Source organism: Oncorhynchus keta, unplaced genomic scaffold (genome assembly GCF_023373465.1).
Source record: "Oncorhynchus keta strain PuntledgeMale-10-30-2019 unplaced genomic scaffold, Oket_V2 Un_scaffold_17308_pilon_pilon, whole genome shotgun sequence".
NCBI lineage: Eukaryota > Metazoa > Chordata > Actinopteri > Salmoniformes > Salmonidae > Oncorhynchus > Oncorhynchus keta.
Window position 1 is genome coordinate 187,501 of NW_026290820.1, and position 10,695 is coordinate 198,195.

The following is a 10,695-nucleotide window of genomic DNA, read 5'->3' on the forward strand; positions in this document are numbered from 1 at the left end:
TGTGTGTGTGTGTGTGTCTGCTGTGAGTCTGTGACTGTGTGTGCATGTGTGTGTGTGGGACACTTGCTGTGTGTGTTTTGTGAGCTGTGTGTGCCCGTCTCAGTTACTCTGTATAGTCTATGAAGTATGGAGCCATGTAGAGAATTGTCACACCCCACTGACAGAATGGACTCCTCCCTCCTTAACCTACAGACTGGACATTCATCACACTGTCTCTCTCTCTCTCTCTGTGTCTCTGTCTCTGTCTCTCTCTCTGTGTCTCTGTCTCTGTCAATTCAATTCAATTTCAATTCAAGGGCTTTATTGGCATGGGAAACATGTGTTAACATTGTCAAAGCAAGTGGAGGTAGACAACATACAAAGTGAATATGTCTCTCTCTCTCTCTCTCTCTCTCTCTCTCTCTCTCTCTCTCTACAGACTCTCTCTCTCTCTCTCCTCTCTCTCCTCTCTCTCTCTCTCTCTCTCTGTCTCTCTCTCTCTCTCTCTGTCTCTCTCTTTCTCTCTCTCTCTCTGTGTCTCTGTCTCTGTCTCTCTCTCTCTCTCTCTCTCTCTGTCTCTCTCTCTCTCTCTCTCTGTCTCTCTCTCTCTCTCTCTCTGTCTCTTAATTTTAAGGGCTTTATTGGCATGGGAAACATATGTTAACACATGCCAAAGCAATTTAAGTAGATAATAAACAAAAGTGAAAATACAAAAATATGAATATGGGTTGTAGATATGGGAGATGATCAATATTGGGATGGTTTTCAAATTCTATGTGGATCTGTGTAATCTGAGGGAAATATGTCTCTCTAATATGGTTATACATTTGGTAGAAGGCCAGGAAGTGCAGCTCAGTTTCCACCTCATTTTGTGGGCAGTGAGCACATAGCCTGTCTTCTCTTGAGAGCCATGTCTGCCTACGGCGGCCTTTCTCAATAGCAAGGCTATGCTCACTGAGTCTGTACATAGTCAAAGCTTTCCTTAAGTTTGGGTCAATCACAGTGGTCAGGTATTCTGCCGCTGTGTACTCTCTGTTAAGGGTCAAAAAGCATTCTAGTTTACTCTGTTTTTTTGTTAATTATTTCCAATGTGAAATAATTGTCTCTCTCTCTCAATCAATTAAATTCAATTCAATTCAAGGGCTTTATTGGCATGGGAAACATGTGTTAACATTGCCAAAGCAAGTGAGGTAGATAATACACAAAAGTGGAATAAACAATAAAAATTAACATTAAACATTACACATACAGACATTTCAAAACAATAAAGGCATTACAAATGTCATATATATATATATATATATATATATATATATATATATAATGTTGTAACAATGTACAAATGGTTAAAGAACACAAGGGAAAATAAATAAGCATAAATATGGGTTGAATTTACAATGGTGTTTGTTCTTCACTGGTTGCCCTTTTCCAGGCCAGGAGATCTTCTCCTTCTTCTCGTGGCAACAGGTCACAAATCTTGCTGCTGTGATGTCACACTGTGGTATTTCACCCAGTAGATATGGGAGTTTATCAAAATTGGATTTGTTTTTCCGAATTCGTTGTGGATCTGTGTAATCTGAGGGAAATATGTCTCTCTAATATGGTCATACATTGGGCAGGAGGTTAGGAGTGCAGCTCAGTTTCCACCTCATTTTGTGGGCAGTGAGCACATAGCCTGTCTTCTCTTGAGAGCCATGTCTGCCTACGGCGGCCTTTCTCAATAGCAAAGCTATGCTCTCTGTCTCTCTGTCTCTCTCTCTCTGATATAACTACCTTTGTCTCTCTGTCTCTCTCTCTATCTCAGTCTCCTGTCTCTCTCTCACAGTCTCTCTGTCTCTATCTCAGTCTCTCTCTCTGATCTCTCAGTCTACCTGTCTCTCTCTGTCTCTCTCTGTCTCTCTCTCTCTGTCTCTCTCTCTCTCTATCACTCTCTGTCTCTCTCTCTCTGTCTCTCTGTCTCTCTCTCTCTCTCTCTCTCTCTGTCTCTCTCTCTCTCTGTCTCTGTCTCTCTCTCTGTCTCTCTCTCTCTCTCTGTCTGATCTCTCTCAGTCTCTCTCTCTCTCTCCCTCTCTCCCTCTCTCTCTCTTAGGTGTGTCTAAGGGGGACAGGCTAAAGTGGAGAAATGGCTGCAGGTGACTCTGGAGGAGAGGAGATCTTATCTGTTGTTAACAGAGGAATGACACCTTAATGGAACTCCAGGCCAGCAATTACCTTAGAGATCTCCTCCCCTTCTCCTCCCCCAACCCTCCCGCCTCCTCTCCTCTATCCTCTCCTCCCCCCAACTCCAACTCAGTACTGACAAATTAAGATGAATTACACAGTGTGAGGGGAGCGGTCTACCTGTCTGAGATAGCACAGTCTACCTGTCTTATATAGCACAGTCTACCTGTCTGATATAACACAGTCTACCTGTCTGATATAACACAGTCTACCTGTCTGATATAACACAGTCTACCTGTCTGATATAACACAGTCTACCTGTCTGATATAACACAGTCTACCTGTCTGATATAACACAGTCTACCTGTCTGATATAACACAGTCTACCTGTCTGATATAACACAGTCTACCTGTCTGATATAACACAGTCTACCTGTCTGATATAACACAGTCTACCTGTCTGATATAACACAGTCTACCTGTCTGATATAACACAGTCTACCTGTCTGATATAACACAGTCTACCTGTCTGATATAACACAGTCTACCTGTCTTATATAGCACAGTCCACCTGTCTGATATAACACAGTCTACCTGTCTGAGACCTGTCTGAGATAGCACAGTCTACCTGTCTGATATAACACAGTCTACCTGTCTGATATAACACAGTCTACCTGTCTGATATAACACAGTCTACCTGTCTGATATAGCACAGTCTACCTGTCTGAGATAACACAGTCTACCTGTCTGATATAACACAGTCTACCTGTCTGATATAACACAGTCTACCTGTCTGATATAACACAGTCTACCTGTCTGATATAACACAGTCTACCTGTCTGATATAACACAGTCTACCTGTCTGATATAACACAGTCTACCTGTCTGATATAACACAGTCTACCTGTCTGATATAACACAGTCAGACAGTGTGAGGGGGAGCTGTCTACCTGCCTGAGATAACACAGTGTGAGGGGGAACTGTCTACCAGTCTGATATAACACAGTCAGACAGTGTGAGAAAACAACATCAGAGTGGTTTTAGAGATGTGAGATGTGCTACCATCAAGCTATTGTCTATTCAAACCATGTTGAAAGCAGGTCACATAGATCACATTCCGTGTCTATGTACTGTATATTACTGTAAAGATTGATCACATTCCGTGTGTATGTACTGTATATTACTGTAAATATTGATCACATTCCGTGTGTATGTACTGTATATTACTGTAAATATTGATCACATTCCGTGTCTATGTACTGTGTATTACTGTAAAGATTGATCACATTCCGTGTGTATGTACTGTATATTACTGACACAGTAGGTGTGTATGTACTGTATATTACTGTAAATATTGATCACATTCCGTGTGTATGTACTGTATATTACTGTAAATATTGATCACATTCCGTGTGTATGTACTGTATATTACTGTAAATATTGATCACATTCCGTGTGTATGTACTGTATATTACTACATTCCCTGTACTGTGTATTACTGTAAAGATTGATCACAGTCTACCTGTATATTACTGTAAAGATTGATCACAGTCTATGTACTGTATATTACTGTAAAGATTGATCACATTCTGTGTGTATGTACTGTATATTACTGTAAAGATTGATCACATTCCGTGTGTATGTACTGTATATTACTGTAAAGATTGATCACATTCTGTGTGTATGTACTGTATATTACTGTAAAGATTGATCACATTCCGTGTGTATGTACTGTATATTCTGTAAAGATTGATCACATTCCGTGTCTATGTACTGTATATTACTGTAAAGATTGATCACATTCCGTGTGTATGTACTGTATATTACTGTAAATATTGATCACATTCCGTGTGTATGTACTGTATATTACTGTAAATATTGATCACATTCCGTGTCTATGTACTGTGTATTACTGTAAAGATTGATCACATTCCGTGTCTATGTACTGTATATTACTGTAAAGATTGATCACATTCCGTGTCTATGTACTGTATATTACTGTAAATATTGATCACATTGCGTGTGTATGTACTGTATATTACTGTAAATATTGATCACAGTAGGTGTGTATGTACTGTATATTACTGTAAAGATTGATCACATTCCGTGTGTATGTACTGTATATTACTGTAAATATTGATCACATTCCGTGTGTATGTCTGTATATTACTGTAAAGATTGATCACATTCCATGTGTATGTAGTATATTACTGTAAAGATTGATCACATTCCGTGTGTATGTACTGTATATTACTGTAAATATTGATCACAGTCTATGTACTGTATATTACTGTAAATATTGATCACATTCCATGTCTATGTACTGTGTATTACTGTAAAGATTGATCACATTCCGTGTCTATGTACTGTATATTACTGTAAATATTGATCACAGTCTATGTACTGTATATTACTGTAAATATTGATCACATTCCATGTCTATGTGTACTGTGTATTACTGTAAAGATTGATCACATTCCTGATGTACTGTATATTACTGTAAAGATTGATCACATTCCGTGTCTATGTACTGTATATTACTGTAAAGATTGATCACATTCCGTGTCTATGTACTGTATATTACTGTAAATATTGATCACATTGCGTGTGTATGTACTGTATATTACTGTAAATATTGATCACATTGCGTGTGTATGATCATATATTATGATACACTGATTGGTAATAATATAAGAACCCATTTTTGACCTCCTGTTTCAGGAAGTGATGTCACTGAGTTCTGCCCCCTATATATAGGACCCTCCTCCCCCTTTCTGTTTCAGGAAGTGAGGTCACTGAGTTCTGCCCCCTATATATAGGACCCTTCACCCCCCTTTCTGTTTCAGGAAGTGATGTCACTGAGTTCTGCCCCCTTTATATAGGACCTTTCACCCCCCCTTTCTGTTTCAGGAAGTGATGTCACTGAGTTCTGCCCCTTTATATAGGACCTTTCAACCCCTTTTCTATTTCAGGAAGTGAGGTCACTGAGTTCTGCCCCCTTTATATAGGACCTTTCCCCCCCCTTTCTGTTTCAGGAAGTGATGTCACTGAGTTCTGCCCCCTTTATATAGGACCTTTCAACCCCCCTTTCTATTTCAGGAAGTGATGTCACTGAGTTCTGCCCCCTATATATAGGACCTTTCACCCCCCTTTCTGTTTCAGGAAGTGATGTCACTGAGTTTTGCCCCCTTAATATAGGACCGTTCACCCCCTTTTGTTTCAGGAAGTGATGTCACTGAGTTCTGTAGGACCTTTCACCCCTTTCTGTTTCAGGAAGTGATGTCACTGAGTTTTGCCCCTATATATAGGACCTTTCACCCCCTTTCTGTTTCAGGAAGTGATGTCACTGAGTTTTGCCCTATATATAGGACCCCCCTTTCTGTTTCAGGAAGTGATGTCACTGAGTTCTGCCCCTTTATATAGGACCTTTCACCCCCTTTCTGTTTCAGGAAGTGATGTCACTGAGTTCTGCCCCCTTTATATAGGACCTTTCACCCCCTTTCTGTTTCAGGAAGTGATGTCACTGAGTTCTGCCCCCTTTATATAGGACCTTTCACCCCCTTTCTGTTTCAGGAAGTGATGTCACTGAGTTCTGCCCCCTTTATATAGGACCTTTCACCCCCTTTCTGTTTCAGGAAATGATGTCACTGAGTTCTGCCCCTTTATATAGGACCTTTCACCCCCTTTCTGTTTCAGGAAGTGATGTCACTGAGTTCTGCCCCCTTTATATAGGACCTTTCACCCCTTTCTGTTTCAGGAAGTGATGTCACTGAGTTCTGCCCTTTCTATATAGGACCTTTCACCCCCTTTCTGTTTCAGGAAGTGATGTCACTGAGTTTTGTCTTATATAGGACCTTTCAACCCCCTTTTCTATTTCAGGAAGTGATGTCACTGAGTTCTGCCCCCTATATATTTTGACCTTCCACCCCCCACCTAGGATATGGAAGCCTGATGAAGACCTTCAGGGTGGAAACATTGTTTATAAATATCACCTGGGAACAGGAGCAGCCTGATGAAGACCAACAGGGTGAGACATTGTTTATAAATATCACCTGGGAACAGGAGCAGCCTGATGAAGACCAACAGGGTGGAGACATTGTTTATAAATATCACCTGGGAACAGGAGCAGCCTGATGAAGACCAACAGGGTGGAAACATTGTTTATAAATATCACCTGGGAACAGGAGCAGCCTGATGAAGACCAACAGGGTGGAAACATTGTTTATAAATATCACCTGGGAACAGGAGCAGCCTGATGAAGACATTCAGGGTGGAGACATTGTTTATAAATATCACCTGGGAACAGGAGCAGCCTGATGAAGACCAACAGGGTGGAAACATTGTTTATAAATATCACCTGGGAACAGGAGCAGCCTGATGAAGACCTACAGGGTGGAGACATTGTTTATAAATATCACCTGGGAACAGGAGCAGCCTGATGAAGACCTTCAGGGTGGAAACATTGTTTATAAATATCACCTGGGAACAGGAGCAGCCTGATGAAGACATTCAGGGTGGAGACATTGTTTATAAATATCACCTGGGAACAGGAGCAGCCTGATGAAGACCAACAGGGTGGAAACATTGTTTATAAATATCACCTGGGAACAGGAGCAGCCTGATGAAGACCTACAGGGTGAGACATTGTTTATAAATATCACCTGGGAACAGGAGCAGCCTGATGAAGACCTTCAGGGTGGAAACATTGTTTATAAATATCACCTGGGAACAGGAGCAGCCTGATGAAGACCTACAGGGTGGAGACATTGTTTATAAATATCACCTGGGAACAGGAGCAGCCTGATGAAGACCTTCAGGGTGGAGACATTGTTTATAAATATCACCTGGGAACAGGAGCAGCCTGATGAAGACCTTCAGGGTGGAGACATTGTTTATAAATATCACCTGGGAACAGGAGCAGTCTGATGAAGACCTTCAGGGTGGAAACATTGTTTATAAATATCACCTGGGAACAGGAGCAGCCTGATGAAGACCTACAGGGTGGAGACATTGTTTATAAATATCACCTGGGAACAGGAGCAGCCTGATGAAGACCTTCAGGTGGAAACATTGTTTATAAATATCACCTGGGAACAGGAGCAGCCTGATGAAGACCTTCAGGGTGGAGACATTGTTTATAAATATCACCTGGGAACAGGAGCAGCCTGATGAAGACCTACAGGGTGGAGATATTGTTTATAAATATCACCTGGGAACAGGAGCAGCCTGATGAAGACCTACAGGGTGGAGATATTGTTTATAAATATCACCTGGGAACAGGAGCAGCCTGATGAAGACCTACAGGGTGGAGATATTGTTTCTAAATATCACCTGGGAACAGGAGCAGCCTGATGAAGACCTACAGGGTGGAGACATTGTTTATAAATATCACCTGGGAACAGGAGCAGCCTGATGAAGACCTTCAGGGTGGAAACATTGTTTATAAATATCACCTGGGAACAGGAGCAGCCTGATGAAGACCTACAGGGTGGAGACATTGTTTCTAAATATCACCTGGGAACAGGAGCAGCCTGATGAAGACCTACAGGGTGGAGACATTGTTTATAAATATCACCTGGGAACAGGAGCAGCCTGATGAAGACCTACAGGGTGGAGACATTGTTTATAAATATCACCTGGGAACAGGAGCAGCCTGATGAAGACCTACAGGGTGGAGACATTGTTTCTAAATATCACCTGGGAACAGGAGCAGCCTGATGAAGACCTTCAGGGTGGAGACATTGTTTATAAATATCACCTGGGAACAGGAGCAGCCTGATGAAGACCTTCAGGGCGGAGACATTGTTTCTAAATATCACCTGGGAACAGGAGCAGTCTGATGAAGACCTTCAGGTGGAAACATTGTTTATAAATATCACCTGGGAACAGGAGCAGCCTGATGAAGACCTACAGGGTGGAGACATTGTTTATAAATATCACCTGGGAACTGGTTGGTTTATATACAGAGCAGCCTGATGAAGACCTACAGGGTGGAGACATTGTTTATAAATATCACCTGGGAACAGGAGCAGTAGGTCAGCGTTTACCCTTCCTGTTTTCCATGAGTCTACAACTCCAGCACCTGAGGAAAGTACCAGGATGTACGTAATGTTCTTTTATACCTGAAACATTTGACCTGGCTTTGTAGCTGTTCTAATGGCCCCTGAAGCTGTGTGTGTCAGGATGGGACTGACAGGAAGAGTTGGCCTGGTTGGTCTATACCACACAGGTAGATTCAGTATATCATGTACCTGGTTGGTTTATATACAGGTAATCTCTTACCCCATCCTGCCCCAGTGGTCTCCTGGTTGGTTTATATACAGGTCATCTCTTACCCCGTCCTGCCCCAGTGGTCTTCTATATTATATACCTGGTTGGTTTATATACAGGTCATCTCTTACCCCGTCCTCCTGCCCCAGTGGTCTTCTATATTATATACCTGGTTGGTTTATATACAGGTCATCTCTTACCCCATCCTGCCCCAGTGGTCTTCTATATTATATACCTGGTTGGTTTATATACAGGTCATCTCTTACCCCGTCCTGCCCCAGTGGTCTCTGGTTTATATTATATCCTGCCCCACCTGGTTGGTTTATATACAGGTCATCTCTTACCCCGTCCTGCCCCAGTGGTCTCTGGTTGGTTTATATACAGGTCATATCCTGCCCCAGTGGTCTCCTGGTTGGTTTATATACAGGTCATCTCTTACCCCGTCCTGCCCCAGTGGTCTCCTGGTTGGTTTATATACAGGTCATCTCTTACCCCGTCCTGCCCCAGTGGTCTTCTATATTATATACCTGGTTGGTTTATATACAGGTCATCTCTTACCCCATCCTGCCCCAGTGGTCTTCTATATTATATACCTGGTTGGTTTATATACAGGTCATCTCTTACCCCGTCCTGCCCCAGTGGTCTTCTATATTATATACCTGGTTGGTTTCTATACAGGTCATCTCTTACCCCATCCTGCCCCAGTGTCTTCTATATTATATACCTGGTTGGTTTATATACAGGTCATCTCTTACCCCATCCTGCCCCAGTGGTCTCCTGGTTGGTTTATATACAGGTAATCTCTTACCCCGTCCTGCCCCAGTGGTCTTCTATATTATATACCTGGTTGGTTTATATACAGGTCATCTCTTACCCCATCCTGCCCCAGTGGTCTTCTATATTATATACCTGGTTGGTTTATATACAGGTCATCTCTTACCCCATCCTGCCCCAGTGGTCTTCTATATTATATACCTGGTTGGTTTATATACAGGTCATCTCTTACCCCGTCCTGCCCCAGTGGTCTTCTATATTATATACCTGGTTGGTTTATATACAGGTCATCTCTTACCCCATCCTGCCCCAGTGGTCTACCTTGTTGGTTTATATACAGGTCATCTCTTACCCCGTCCTGCCCCAGTGGTCTCCTGGTTGGTTTCTATACAGGTCATCTCTTACCCCGTCCTGCCCCAGTGGTCTTCTATATTATATACCTGGTTGGTTTAAATACAGGTCATCTCTTACCCCATCCTGCCCCAGTGGTCTTCTATATTATATACCTGGTTGGTTTATATACAGGTCATCTCTTACCCCATCCTGCCCCAGTGGTCTTCTATATTATATACCTGGTTGGTTTATATACAGGTCATCTCTTACCCCGTTCCTGCCCCAGTGGTATTCTATATTATATACCCTGGTTTATATACAGGTCCCCCTTACCCCATCCTGCCTTCCCCCCCCTGCCTCCCCCTTCCCATTCCCTCTCCCCTGCATCCCCCTGCCCTCTCCCCTGCCTCCCCTTCCCATTCCCTCTCCCCTGCATCCCCCTGCGTCCCCCCTGCCTCCCATTCCCTTCCCATTCCCTCTCCCCTCTCCCCCCCCTTCCCATTCCCTCTCCCCTGCATCCCCCTGCGTCCCCCTGCCCCCTTCCCATTCCCATTCCCTCTCCCCTGCATCCCCCTGCGTCCCCCCCTGCGTCCCCCTTCCCATTCCCTCTCCCCAGCCCTGCATCCATAGATAGGTGTCTATTTCATGGTGCTGTGATGCGGGACCAGAGAGGATACTGTTTCAGAGATGCTATAGTCCTCTTTTTAATCCCATCACAGAGAAAGAGTGGCCAGGGTGCTGGGCTCGGGACTAAATCCCCCACCCCCTGTGTTTTATCTGCCCTGGAGTTGTCAACAGAGCAGCGCGACAGAAATATGATGCCAAGTATTTCAAACTACTGCTAGTTTCTTTGAGAAGATAGTTAAAGCGATCTGTGCATTTGAATAACAGCATAAATACACCTATTTCCCCTTTGCATGTTTTTAAAACCCAATGACCACCTGCTGCACATGCTGCCACTGATTTGAACAGATTAGATTGTACTGTTTAGAGCGAGCAGGCAGCTCACTAACAAACAAGTGGAAACCAGGGAGAATGCAACGAGCCTGCAGATGCAATAAGTGAAAACACATTATCTAACTGGGGATAGCTGGCTAGCCTAATATTACAAAGCATTATCTAACAGACAGAACTGAGGCTGGCCAGCTACCAACCCCCATCAGACAGACAGACCTGAGG